Source organism: Colobus angolensis, unplaced genomic scaffold (assembly GCF_000951035.1).
Source record: "Colobus angolensis palliatus isolate OR3802 unplaced genomic scaffold, Cang.pa_1.0 Scaffold33, whole genome shotgun sequence".
Classification (NCBI taxonomy): Eukaryota; Metazoa; Chordata; class Mammalia; order Primates; family Cercopithecidae; genus Colobus; species Colobus angolensis.
Genome location: NW_012116599.1, coordinates 1,155,049 through 1,168,939, shown reverse-complemented (window position 1 = coordinate 1,168,939; position 13,891 = coordinate 1,155,049).

Here is a 13,891-nt window from a genome sequence, read left to right as displayed (position 1 = left end):
CTCCCAAAGTGCTGGGATTATACATGTGAGCCACCGTGCCTGGCCTAGATTTAACTCTTTAATCTACTTACAATTTATTTGTGCATATGGTGCAGGAATCTAGTAAGTTTATCCAAGCGGTTGTCTATTTCCCCAAAATCACTTTTTAAATATTTTTTGTTCACTGATTTTGAAATGCCAAGCTAATAAAAATGAATTCCTAAATATTTTATATATATGTGAATATATTTCAAGATGCTATTCTGCTTCACTGTCTGTTGCTATACCAATGCATTTTTTTATTAATTTAATTTTTAGCATGTTTTGATGTTAGGTTAGGAAAGTGGTCTTTCATATTTCTTCTTGTTCTATATTTTTTTCAAATTGTTTTCTACCTTTTAAATTTTAGACTATACATTCTCAACGACTTGTGTGATATCACCCCCAAGAGGGTGAAATTAGTTTTCAGTGAGCAAAAAAAAAAACAAAAAAAAAAACTTACTGTTTTATGCATAAGAAAAACCAGATATAAATGCAGTAGATAAACAGATACATATCGGTGGTGTTAATATTTTATAATGGGATGATTAGAAAAAAAATTAAAATGTCTCTATAGGGTGTGGATAATATTAATATTAATAATAATAATAGTTGAAAGACATTGTTTTAGATGAATTTTAAAATTAGCTTGTCAATTCCTACCACTGATTTTTGCAAAAGAAGACCCTGGAGACCAGAGAGATGTGATTTGACCTAGGTTGCATTGAAAATTAGAAGCAGATCTGGGATGAACACCCACTCTTGACTTTTAGTTTTAGATTCTTTTCACTGTACTCTGCCTATCCTGATCTCTCCTGGCACCTAGAATATAAAATCACTCCCAGGCCTTTCAGCAGCTTCTGCACATTGGCCAGTCCTGAGCATAAGTTGTCCATAACCCTCCTGCTCCAGTCCAGGAAGGCTGTTTCTCAATCTGGTTATTGATGTCCATCTTTTATCCTGTCCCTTCTGTTCCCCACTTTCTTTCTCTTTCTTAGATCTTTGTTAGTCAATACTGGCATCAGTTGGAGCCCTCGAGATGAGAACAGAGAGAAGGATATTGAGACTCTGAAATTTGGGCTCTAGACTCTACTGAAACGTAACCAGAATTTCAGAAAAACAGAAGCCCTCTGGGCAATGTTGGTCAGAAAAGTCTAAGAGATCATAGGGGATGAGAAAAAAATGAAAACAGAGAAAGAGGAACACAGCCATGAATAAAGGAGCAGGGGACAAAATGTTAACAATTGCTGAAGCTGGGTTCATTATTCTCTTTACTCTTGCAAATGAATGAAATTTTTCATTAAAAAAGTAAACAAAATAAAAGCTTCAAATTTTCATCAAATTCAGAGGCTCTAATTTTCTACAACTCACACTTCCTCTGAATTTCCTTTGACAAGCAGTGAAGCAAGCATCATTATCCATCTTTTTTCTCTTTTCTTTGATTTGCTTTCTCTCCGACCACTCCTGCTGTTTCTGACTCCATTATGAAGGGAGAATGGTGGGAAAAGAAAATAAAGGAGAAGCGGGGAAAGCTATTTGAACTTAGAAAGTGTCATCTGTAGTTCTTATAGTTCGCTCTTGGTTATTGAAGCCCTTTGTCATATTAGGCATCCTGTGGCTCTTTCTCTTTTGTGATGCCTTCATGGCATTTTGGAAGGCCACTCCATGACGACTATAATCCCAGGTTAATTCCAGATGACATAAATCCCTGATGGTTACTATACACTTTCTCTTTACAACTCTGCCTGTGGAAGCCACCAGATGGATCCCAATAATTACCTCTCTCGGTATTCACTTTTGTTTAGTCCCACATTTTACCACCCTCGGTATTTAATACAGGAGAAATTATGGTATATTCTTCCAAGGTTAGGTTATAAAACATTCTGTAGCAGCTGGGCATGGTGACTCACACCTCTAATCCCAACACTTTTGGGGGCCAAGACAGGAGAATTGCTTGAGGCTAGCAGTTCAAGACCAGCCTGAACCACATAGTGACACCCAATCTCTATAAAATAAATACATAAATAATAATAATAATAAAACATACTGTGGCTTCCGTCTTGGCCTCTCCCCACCCCTATCACATGGCTTGCTCCAGAGGAACCCAGCTACTATGTTGCAAGCAACCCTATGAAGAGAACTGAAGCCACCTTCTAACAGTCATGTGAGTGAACTTGAATATGAATCCTACAGCCCCAGTCAAGCCTTCAGATGATGGTAGCCCCAGATGACAGTTTGTGTGCAGTCTCATAAGAGATCCTGAGCTAGAATCACTAGTTGAGCTGCTCCCAGATTGTTGATCCTTAGAAATGGTGTGATACGTTAAATATATGTTGTTTAATGCTGATAAATTTGGGGATTATTCATATATAGTAGTATATAACTAATACACTTCCTCAGCTCTTGCCCTAGCAGTCCATCCCTGGGGTTGCTTTATTTCTGAAAGCAGACCTCTTGGGAATGGTCTTTTCATGACAAATCTAACTGAGTTTCCCACAGAGGTGTCTACTTAGTCCAAAGAAAACATGAATTTTTGCTCTGCTCTTTGCAGAAGTGCAGCTTGCTGTACCTGTGGCCTTCTCTCCTCTACTTGACATTGCAGGAGTCAGACACGAGGCTCTATAACTTTAAACTCAAAACAATAATCTTCCCAAAAATTCTCTTGTGCTCCACTTTTTTGATGGGTTTGTGTATTAATTTTCCTGGGCTGCTGTAACAAATTATGCCAAATTTGGTAGCTTAAAATGGCAGAATGTTATTCTTTTACAGCTCTGGAGGCAGAAGTTTAAAATCGAGTGTCAGTGAGACAATGTCCCCTCCAAAGACTTGAGGGGAGAATCCTTCCTTTTTTCTTCCAGCTTCTGGTAGCTCCAGGCACTCCTTGGTCCTCAGTCTCTGCCTCTATCTTCACATGGACTTTTCTTCTGTGTCTTTACCTTCTCTTCTTTTGTCTCTTACGAGGACACGTCTCATTGGATTTAGGACCAATTTGAGTAATCCAGGATGATCACTCCTTAAGATTCTTAATTATTTCTGTGAAGATCCTTTTCCCAAAGAAGCATATTTAACAGTCTTGGGGCTTAGGACATAGACATTATTTTTGGAGGCTACCATTCAACTATAGCTTGTGAGTTACTTTATTTCAACAGTCACCCAGGTGGTAAGAAAAAAATATCCCAATTACTCTTGGATCCCCCTTCATTTACCTTGAAAGGGGCTGAAAATCATTCTTTTCTTTGTCTTTTGTTTTGGCTGGAAAGAAATATTGCCTTAAAGTTATCGTGTATTCTGGTTTATACCTCTTGACCCTGTGTAATTACGGATAGTGCCCTCTTTTGCTCTCAAAGTGTTGTAGTTAGGATGAGTAACATAAGAGTCCCAATTAAGATTTTGGCCAACGTTTAGCCAGTCTTACAGGTAGGTATTTATCACTTTTCTTTAGAATCTTGGGACCCTTGGTACCCAAACGTCTCAGAGATGACAGAAAATGTTTTGTCTGACATACATTTACAATTTTTACTAATAATTATTTTCTTAAAAGTGAATCCCTCAGAGGTTTGGGGGTTTTATAATCATGTAGTATGTGTCATAAGGAAGAAAAAAGGGACCAAAAGTGAATAGTTTAATGACTGCATTTTTAAAAAGAAAGTCTGAAAAGATCTGATCTGAAAATATAAGGCATGAGCAAGGCTTCTCACCCAAGAAGTTCTTTAAAATTTAGGGGTATACGAATAATGTTTTCCTATATCCAATCCTACAAAGAAAAGAAAGTGTATTTGTCATCTTAAAAGTGGGGTCCACTAAGTTTCATTCTTTTATTCTTCCTGCTCAAACTTATGGTCGGTTAAGGAGCAGGGCTGCATGTAGAGGCAGGAACAATTCCAACAGGCAAAGAATAAGGCCAAGTCAGCCAAAGCCACAATCTATGGAAAAACTAGCCTCATTGGGTTGATTAATTGATTCTCCTCATGATGTTGGGATATTGCATTCTCAGTTTCCAACATGGGTGGATAAATCCCAGGGGAGAGGTAAACGAGCTTTCTCAGTGTTCCACAACAGAGGAGTCTTTGTTTATATTGTTTGTTTACTCATTCATATTCATATATCAAACTTTTCTTCAGTATATGCTGTATTCAGGTCACTTCAGGAAGATTTTCTGGGTTTTTAGGTCTCAGTTTCTTTCTATGTTAAATGAAATTGCTGTTTGTAGTCTGGTTCTGAACTATTTGGAGGGATAACCACCTTTTCAAATGGCCAGTTACTACTCTTCCTCCAGATTTTAATTTAAATGTCACTTCTTTCAATACTTCTTCCTAAAAACACCTGACGCATCCGTCTTAGGCTAAGGTAGATACTTGTTTATGAGCTTCCTGATCCTTTGTGCTTCTTTTGTCCAGGATAAGTGTGCTTTATGACAGTTGCTTGTTTAATTGTGTGCCTCCTCTTCAAGATTTTGTGCATCTTGAGGAGAGAGACTCAGGTGTCTATTTTGCTTGTTCTCCAATGTTTACCCATGTAATTTGGCATGGAGCCAGTACTCTATCAATCTTTGTTGAATAACTGAAGAAACTTAATGTATTCGTGGTTCTTACCCATTTTTGGATCATGGACACTTGAATAATGCATGAAATCTATGGAACAATTTCAGTGGGTTTGTAACCACCATCCAGGCTCAGTTATGGATTCTGGGTTAAAAACCCCTAGGCCAGTTGATTTATCAATCATCTACCATCCCTAATATTCTAAGATGCTATGAAATCATTAGTCTCCAAACTTGGAACACAGATTTCAGTATCCCTCAGTGCAAGAGATAAAACGGAGTTCAACATGACCGTAAGGAGATACCACATGACTGTACGTGAGTGATGCCCCCAAATGATAAAAGGCATTTTGGAGAAGAAAAGCCTCCTACATAAAGGTTTTTGCATTGGAAGCACCTTACACTTCCTTCAGTAAGAATGACCAAAGCAAGAATTCTCTTTCGCCATTCTCCACAACACTTACCCTCTGCTTGACACAGTGAGAAAAAGGAACTCACATTTTTTTTTAACAAAAGTTGAAAACGGTTGGCCCATAGCTTGTATTCAGCCAAAGAGCACCTTTTCCCTGCTTCTTTAATGGTGTTTTAAAATTCAAAGAATTTCACATTTAAATATCTACATTTCTAGGCTTATTTCATAAAACAGAGACTGAAAACGCTGAATCACCTTTCCCGTATAGAAACTGTCTAGAACTGAGGAGACTTCCTTACACAGGGCTCTCCAGTTTGTCAGTCTAGACCACTCCCTAATTTTAGATACCTGGTCTGTTTCAGTCAGTAATGTATATTACCTTTCTGCACCCTGTGGCTGTAGTGTGCTGCATGTGAGTGGGATGGGGAGCCTTGGTTTGTACCATTTGCCAATTTCCATGACATGAATTCTCCCACTATGGTCAATTTCAGTCTACCAACCTGATGTCAGTCTGTTTGCTAGATTTCTTAAAATTTAACAGTCCTCTCTCATGAAGAAGTACAAGCTGGTTTCAGCATACTATTATTATTTGTGATCTTAAAATATTAGAAAACCAGTTTCATTTAAGTTGAACCAAAATTTCACTTCCTGTACTTGTTACATATATTCCTAGATCAACCCTCTTTATCAATTCAGAATACTCTTTGGGTTTGTTTCATAGTCTTGTAATTATTAATAAAATAATTTCTGTTGTGTATATGTAAGGTATACAACATCATGTTATGAGACACATATATAGTAAAATTGTTACTATAGTGAAACAAACATATCCATTACCTTACATAATTTTTGCCATTTTTCTTACCTGTGGCAAGAGCAGCTGTAATCTATTCATTTAGCAAAAATCCTGAATACAATACACTATTATTAACTATAGTTCTCATGTTGAACATTTGATCTTCAAATGTGTTCACCTGCATATCTGCTACTTTGTATCTTTTGACCTGCATCTCCCAATTTCTTCCCACCACTCAGCCCTTGGTAACCACTGTTTTATTTTCTATCTTTGTATCTTTGACTTTTTTTTTTTTTAGATTCCACATAGAAGTGAGGCTCTGCAGTATCTTTCTTAGTGGGTCCAGCTTATTTCACTTGGCATAATGTTCTCCAGCTTCATCCATTTTGTGGCAAGTGCAGGGTCTGCTTTATTAAGACTGAATGATACTCCACTGTATACGTACACACCACAGCTTCTTTATTCATTCATCTGTCGACAGACACTTTGGTTGTTTCCATATCTTGGCTATTGTGAATAATGCTACAATGAACGTGGGAGTGCAGGTTTTTTTTTTTCACGGTGGTGATTTCATTTCCTTTGAGTATATACCCTTAAGAGGAGTAGCTGGATCATATGGTAATTCTAATTTTAATTTTTTGGGAACCTGCATATAGTTTTCCATAGTGACTGCACCAATATATACTCCCACTAACAGTGTACAAGAGTTCTCTTTTCTCCACACACTTACTAACACTTATCTCTTGTCTTTTTGATAATGATCATCCTAATGGGTCGAAGTGATATTTTATAGTGTTTTTTTTTTCTTTTTTTTGAGATGGAGTTTCACTCTTGTTGCCCAGGCTGGAGTGCAATGGCACAATGTTGGATCACTGCAACCTCTGCTTCCTGGGTTCAAGTGATTCTCCTGCCTCAATCTCCCCAGTAGCTGGGATTACAGGCACCTGCCACCATGTCCGGCTAATTTTTGTGTATTTAGTAGAGACAGGGTTTCACCATGTTGGCCAGGCTGGTCTTGAACTCCTGACCTCAAGTGATCAGCCAGCCTCAGCCTCCCAAAGTGCTGGGATTACAGGAGTAAACCACCAGGCCCAGTCTCTTATACTGGTTTTGATTTGCATTTCTCTTATAATGATGTTAAGCGTCTTTTTATATACCTGTTGGCCATCTTTACATCTTATTTAGAGAAATGTGTATTCGGGTCCTTTGCCCATTTTTAAAATTATGTTATATGTTTTCTTGCTATTCAGTTGCATGAGTTCTTTATAAATTTTGGATGTCTACCTCTTTTCTTTTTAATTATACTTTAAGTTCTAGGGTACATGTGTACAATGTGCAGGTTTGTTACATATGTATAAATGTGCCATGTTGGTGTGTTGCACCCATCAAATCGTCAGCACCCATCAACTCATCATTTACATCAGGTATAATTCCCAATACCACCCCTTCCCTTTCCCCTTTCCCCACAATAGGCCCCAGTGTGTGATGCTCCCCTTCCTGTGTCCAAGTGATCTCATTGTTCAATTCCCACCTATGAGTGAGAACATGCGGTGTTTGGTTTTCTGTTCTTGTGATAGTTTGCTGAGAATGATGGTTTCCAGTTGCATCCATGTCCCTACAAAGGACACGAACTCATCCTTTTTATGGCTGCATAGTATTCCATGGTGTATTTGTGCTACATTTTCTTAATCCAGTCTGTCACTGATGGACATTTGGGTTGATTCCAAGTCTTTGCTATTGTGAATAGTGCCGCAATAAACATACGTGTGCATGTGCCTTATAGCAGCATGATTTATAATCCTTTGGGTATATACCTAGTAATGGGATGGCTGGGTCATATGGTATTTCTAGTTCTAGATCTTTGAGGAATCACCATATTGTTTTCCACAATGGCTGAACTAGTTTACAATCCCACCAACAGTGTAAAAGTGTTTCTATATCTCCACATCCTCTCCAGCACCTGTTGTTTCCTAACTTTTTAATAATTGCCATTCTAACTGGTGTGAGATGGTATCTCATTGTGGTTTTGATTTGCATTTCTCTGATGGCCAGTGATGATGAGCATTTATTTTTTCATGTGTCTGTTGGCTGTATGAATGTCTTCTTTTGAGAAATGTCTGTTCATATCCTTTGCCCACTTTTTGATAGGGTTGTTTGTTTTATTCTTGTAAATTTGTTTTGAGTTCTTTGTAGGTTCTGGATATTAGCCCTTTGTCAGATGAATAGATTGCAAAAATTTTCTCCCATTCTGTAGGTTGCCTGTTCACTCTGATGGTAGTTTCTTTTGCTGTGCAGAAGCTCTTTAGTTTAATTAGATCCCATTTGTCAATTTTGGCTTTTGTTGCTGTTGCTTTTGGTGTTTTAGACATGAAGTCCTTGCCCATGCCTATATCCTGAATGGTATTACCTAGGTTTTCTTCTAGGGTTTTTATGGTATTAGATCTAACATTTAAGTCTCTAATCCATCTTGAATTAATTTTCATATAAGGAGTAAGGAAAGGATCCAGTTTCAGCTTTCTACTTATGGCTAGCCAATTTTCCCAGCACCATTTATTAAATAGGGAATCTTTTCCACATTTCTTGTTTTTGTCAGGTTTGTCAAAGATCAGATGGCTGTAGATGTGTGGTATTATTTCTGAGGGCTCTGTTCTGTTCCATTGGTCTATATCTCTGTTTTGGTACCAGTACCATGCTGTTTTGGTTACTGTAGCCTTGTAGTATAGTTTGAAGTCAGGTAGTGTGATGCCTCCAGCTTTGTTCTTTTGATTTAGGATTGTCTTGGCAATGCGGGCTCTTTTTTGGTTCCCACCTCTTATTCAATAGATGCTTTATGCTTTTTTCCCCCTAGTCTGTAGGTTGTCTTTTCATTTTGTTGTTTCCTTCCCTGTGCAGAAACATTTTAGTTTCATGTTGTACCATTTTTATTTTTTTAATTTTTTTTTGCTTTTAAAGGAGGCAGTACCAGAGAGTACTATCAAAGTTTTAAAATGTGCCTTTTTCTCACCTAGTTTCAGAAATTAATTAAGGTGGATGATAGAGTTTGGATCTGCATCCCTGCCCAAATCTCATGTTAAATTTTAATCTCCAGTGTTGGAAGTAGAGCCTGCTGGTAGATGACTGGATGATGGGTGCAATTTCTCATGAATGGTTTAGCACCATCCCCGTGGTGCTGTTCTCCTGATAGAGTTCTCACAAAATCTGGTTGTTTAAACGTGTGCAGCACCTCTCCCCTCTCTCTTGCTCCTGTTTCAGTCATAGGAGGTGCTCGCTCCCGCTTCATCTTCCACCGTGATCATAAGTTTTCTGAGGCCCCCCACAAGCAGAAGCCTCCATGCTTCCTTTACAGTCTGCAGAACCATGACCCAATCAAACCTCTTTTCTTTGTAAATCACCCAGTCTTGGGTCTGTCTTTATAGCAGTGCGAGAACAAACTAACAGAGAGGATCATCAAAAACTGGTATTACATTACAAAAAGATGCGGAACAAAAACCCCAACATGATAAGAGTAGCAATATTGGAATTGTGTGATTACATATAATTTCTATTTTATTCTGTGTGCTCTTCAGAATTTTCTAATCTTTATACAATAGATATGCATTGCTTATGGAAATGTCTCCCCATCATACTATAAGGCAAAATTTAATGGTATTGATTCCAGTACATGTTTAGTACAGAGGTAAATAAGCTTCACTTTGTCGTATAGAAAACAAAATGATCTTTAGATCTCTGTCATGTATCTAGTTAGGATGGCACATTGGTGGATGACCTGGTATAATCTTATTAGCCAAATGTTCCTATGAAATAAGAAATGTAAATAATTAGAAATGAAGCTAGATGCATGAGAAGAGTATCCTGTATAGGGGCAGAAAGTATTAATGGGGTAGAATTGGGGTAGAGGAGGGTGGTTAGTTGCATTTTGAAGAGCCAATTTTTGTTTACCATATGTTTTTCCTGATAAGTAAATAAATGGTAGAGAAAGTTCCTTATTCCTCCATTTTACCAGGACATTCCTAGTAGCAGTAAACCAACTTTTGTCACATTGGCAAGGACCACATACAGGAAATTTCAGAGTTCTTTGGCCTTGAGCTCATATATTTCGTTAAGTGTCTGAAGCTCTTTAGCAAGTCAAGCAGCTCTAGTCGCTGAAATCTTCCACACATGCACACAATATTTTCTAATTCTCTCCTAGAACTTTCTTTAAAATAATAATGTCCAAATAGGTTTCTAAATAGGAGAAATGTGTGTGTGTATGTGTGTGTGTGACAATGCCATGGCATTTATGTTTGAATTACATGGAGCTTAATAAATATATTAAGTCAATTAACTTAACAAATTCCCTGAATAGACCATTTTTAAAAATATCCCCAAGAGAAGACATTTTTACTCACAATGAATATCCAGAAGACTGACTGAGAGCAAAATAATTTTCATTATAAATGGAATGAATATATTTTAGAGCTAAAAACCATCAGGAGAATAGAATCAGTACACCTGATTACAATGTTAAAGATCGGCTTGATTGAAATAAAAATATACTATATAGAGAGGTGATATAAAAGAAGCAAAACATGATGTTTATAATTTTTTCTTTCAAAATGCTTGTGTAATTACTCTAATGGGTTTAAATACACAAACTAAGCTGACATCATTGAGTTCATTAATGATTCTCAAAAATACTCAAACTCATTAGTCATATTTGGAAGATTTTTAGAAGCCAATTTACTCCTCTGAAACTAATCAATAAAAGGGGAGAATTAGTTCTGAGCCATCTGTACATTAAGATAGCCAAATAATCATGAAGAGAAAGTCCCTGTTTACAGATAAATTCCAAGTAATAAATGCATAAGGAATTATAGAATTAAAATATCATTATCTGGCAGCTCAGAATAAAATAACCGATCTAGGTGAAGACCCTTTTAATCTGCTAAAACTGTTAGATGAAACACTGTGAGAAGTCTCTAATAGGTGAATCAAATTTGCAATGCCTGAATACCTGTTTAATATTAACATCACAAAGAGAGAAAGATACTAACTAGACATGGCAAGCTCCCCAGCTGATACAAAATGAATTTATAACTAGCTCTGAAGTATCACTGCCTAAAAATGAAACCTAAGCTTATCTGAGTCTTTAGATCACACCACAAGTTTATGGGAAATTAAAGGGCAGAAGAACATGGCAAATGACACCACAGGTCTGTGAACAACAAAATCCAGAGTTTGGGATTTGATTCAACATAACAGGGATGGAAGTAGTGAGTATATAGGAAACAAGATGAGTCATGTGTTGAATGATGTTGAAAGCGGATGACAGATGCATGAGGGTGTGGTAAAATATTATCTCTATTCTTTTATGGTATCAACTAGCTATTAGAGTAGTGTTCCATTACAAACAAGCACAAAGCTTCAGTGGCATGCCACAATGCATATTTATTACTCACACCTCTGTGGTTGACTGTTAGTGGCTTAGATGGTTCTGCTGATCTTGGCTGGTCTCAGTCTCATGTCTGGGGTTAGCTGGCTGTCAGCTGCCTGACGATGTCCACGGTTGGAGAACTGAAGTGTCTCAGCTGTGCTTTACAAACCTCTCATTCTTTAACAGCCCAGACAGGCACATGTTTACTGCTGTGACAGGTGCAAGAAGGCAAGTGAAATACATGAAGCCTCTACAGGGCTTGTCTTCAAAGTAGCTTCATTCTATTGACCTCAACAAGTCACATGGTGGAAGGTTAGAGTGCAACAATGTTCTGTGGCCAAAGGTATGGATGCAGGTGAGAAATGGAGGTCAATGTATGTTTGAAATTTTTCATGATTAAAAGTTTACATAAATAGCTATGTACAATGTGAATAGATATAACAACTGAATAGATATAACAATATTTTAAATGTTCTTCATTAACCTAGAAAAAAAATAGCACCAAAAAATACTTAATAGCACCAACAACTGAATAGATATAACAATATTTTGATACTAAAACAGTTTACCTGAAGACTGTGACGCATTCAATTTTTGCTATTTTTTTCATAAATAATCGATGGGATAATAATACTTTCTTCATGAAAGCTTTATAAATATTAAACTAGGCTTTGTAAAGTGCTTTGCATAGTGCTTGGTGCCTAAATGCCCAATAAATAAAAATGAAAACAACAACAATAATAATTGCTGCTACTGTTACTGTTATTATTAGCCAAAAGTTCTGTGCTCTGAAGAGATCATAGCCACAATATGCTAACACCTCTAACTTTATCTTTAGATTAAATAAATTATTTGTTTATATATGCCAAATCTTATTTGCAAACAATGCAAGTAAATTGATTGTGAACAGACTGAAAGATATAGCTGTCAGAATATTTTTGCAGCTTTGTTTATGGAAGCAAAATACAAATGAATAAACAGAAAACCTTGGTATAATCTATATTTCCAGAAACAACAGAATGCTTAAATGAGTTCTGCTATATACTGACAAGAATGCCATGCATTTATTGATAATAAAGTTAGGGAAGAACGTTTGATTTTGTATACTACAACTTTACTTTGTAATATAACTTTATTTTGTATGAATGTTTGGATTCATGAAGATACACATAAATGTTAACAATAATTTTCCTTTAGTGACATGATTATCCTTTTTCATAGAATTTATTTTTAGAGCAGTTTTAGGTTCACAGCAATATTGAGCAGAAGGTACAGAGCTTTCCCATATACTCTCTGTCCCATACCTGCGTTATCAACGTCACATTTAAGAGTCGTACACTTTTTACAATTGTTGAACCTACCTCCATGCATTATTACCACCCAAAATCCATAGTTTACATTAAGGTGCACTCTTGGTGTTTTAGATTCTATGAATTTGGGCAAATGCATAATGACATGTATCTATCATGATAGAATCAGATGGAGTAGTTTCACTGCCCTACAAATGCTCTCTGCTCTGTCTATTTATCCCTCCCTCCCCATTAGCCCCTGGCAACCACTGATGTTTTTACTGTCTCTATAGTTTTGCCTTGGTTATTCTTTCTACTTTGTTTCCAATACATTTTTGAACCAAGGGTAGCACCATGAAATCTAGAGTGTCTGATATACTGTTTCAGGAGATAGGCAATGGAATCTAAGAATCACTGATGTAGACAAAGCGAATAGCTATATCTACAAGTACATAATTGATTTGTTTAAATTATTACTCCTAATAATGATAACAAGTTACTCAGTTGATAAATGCTTGTGTTAACTTGTTAGAAGCTCCACACAGCTAAAAGGGTCTAATCAGTTGCCTCTAGCCATAGCATCACACAAGGAGGTCTGCTAAAATGATTAAAACCTTGACTTCCTCCAAAAACATGTTCCCCTTAAGGCAAGATGGGATTTGACTAGAACTAGAAGCATATGGGCGAAGGAGTATCCATAGTGGAAAAGCATTTTCCAGCATCAAGTTCAACCAGGGAGGCAAAAAGGACAGGCTTTAAAAATGGATCCAGGCCAGGAGCAGTGGCTCATGCCTGTAATTCCAGCACTTTGGGAGGCAAGGCAGGCAGATTCACTGGAATCCATGAGTTTGAAAACAGACTGGGCAACATAGTGAGACCCCATCTCTTAAAAAAAAATTACAAAAATTAGTCAGGTGAGGTGGTAAATAGCTGTAATTCCAGCTACTCAGGAGGCTGGAGTGGCTGTATTTATTGAGCCCAGGAGGTCAAGTCTGCAGTGAGTCGTGATTGTGCCACTGCACTTCAGCTTGAGTGATAGAACAAGACCCCATCTCAAACAAAACAAAACACACACACACACACACACACACACAAATGGATCCAGTGTGTATTATTGGTCTTCCAAAGGTATTAAAACTCTTAAGCAGTGATTTTTATTTGACTCTAGCGAAAGCAATGAAAAAAGCAGTGATTTTTATTTGACTCTAGTGAAAGCAATGAAAATGTCCATTCTTATTTTAGTTTATTGGGTTGGCCATGTATAAATTATTTGGGATAAATATTCCAGAACCTTCCTGGGATTGTTGGTAGAGTGCTTCCTACTCAGCACCTCCATGATTGCAACATTGTGAGAAACCGGAGGGAAAGTAACAACCTATCATTTAGAATAGGCACCTTGAGTTGGTTTTAGTCGTTTGAGAAA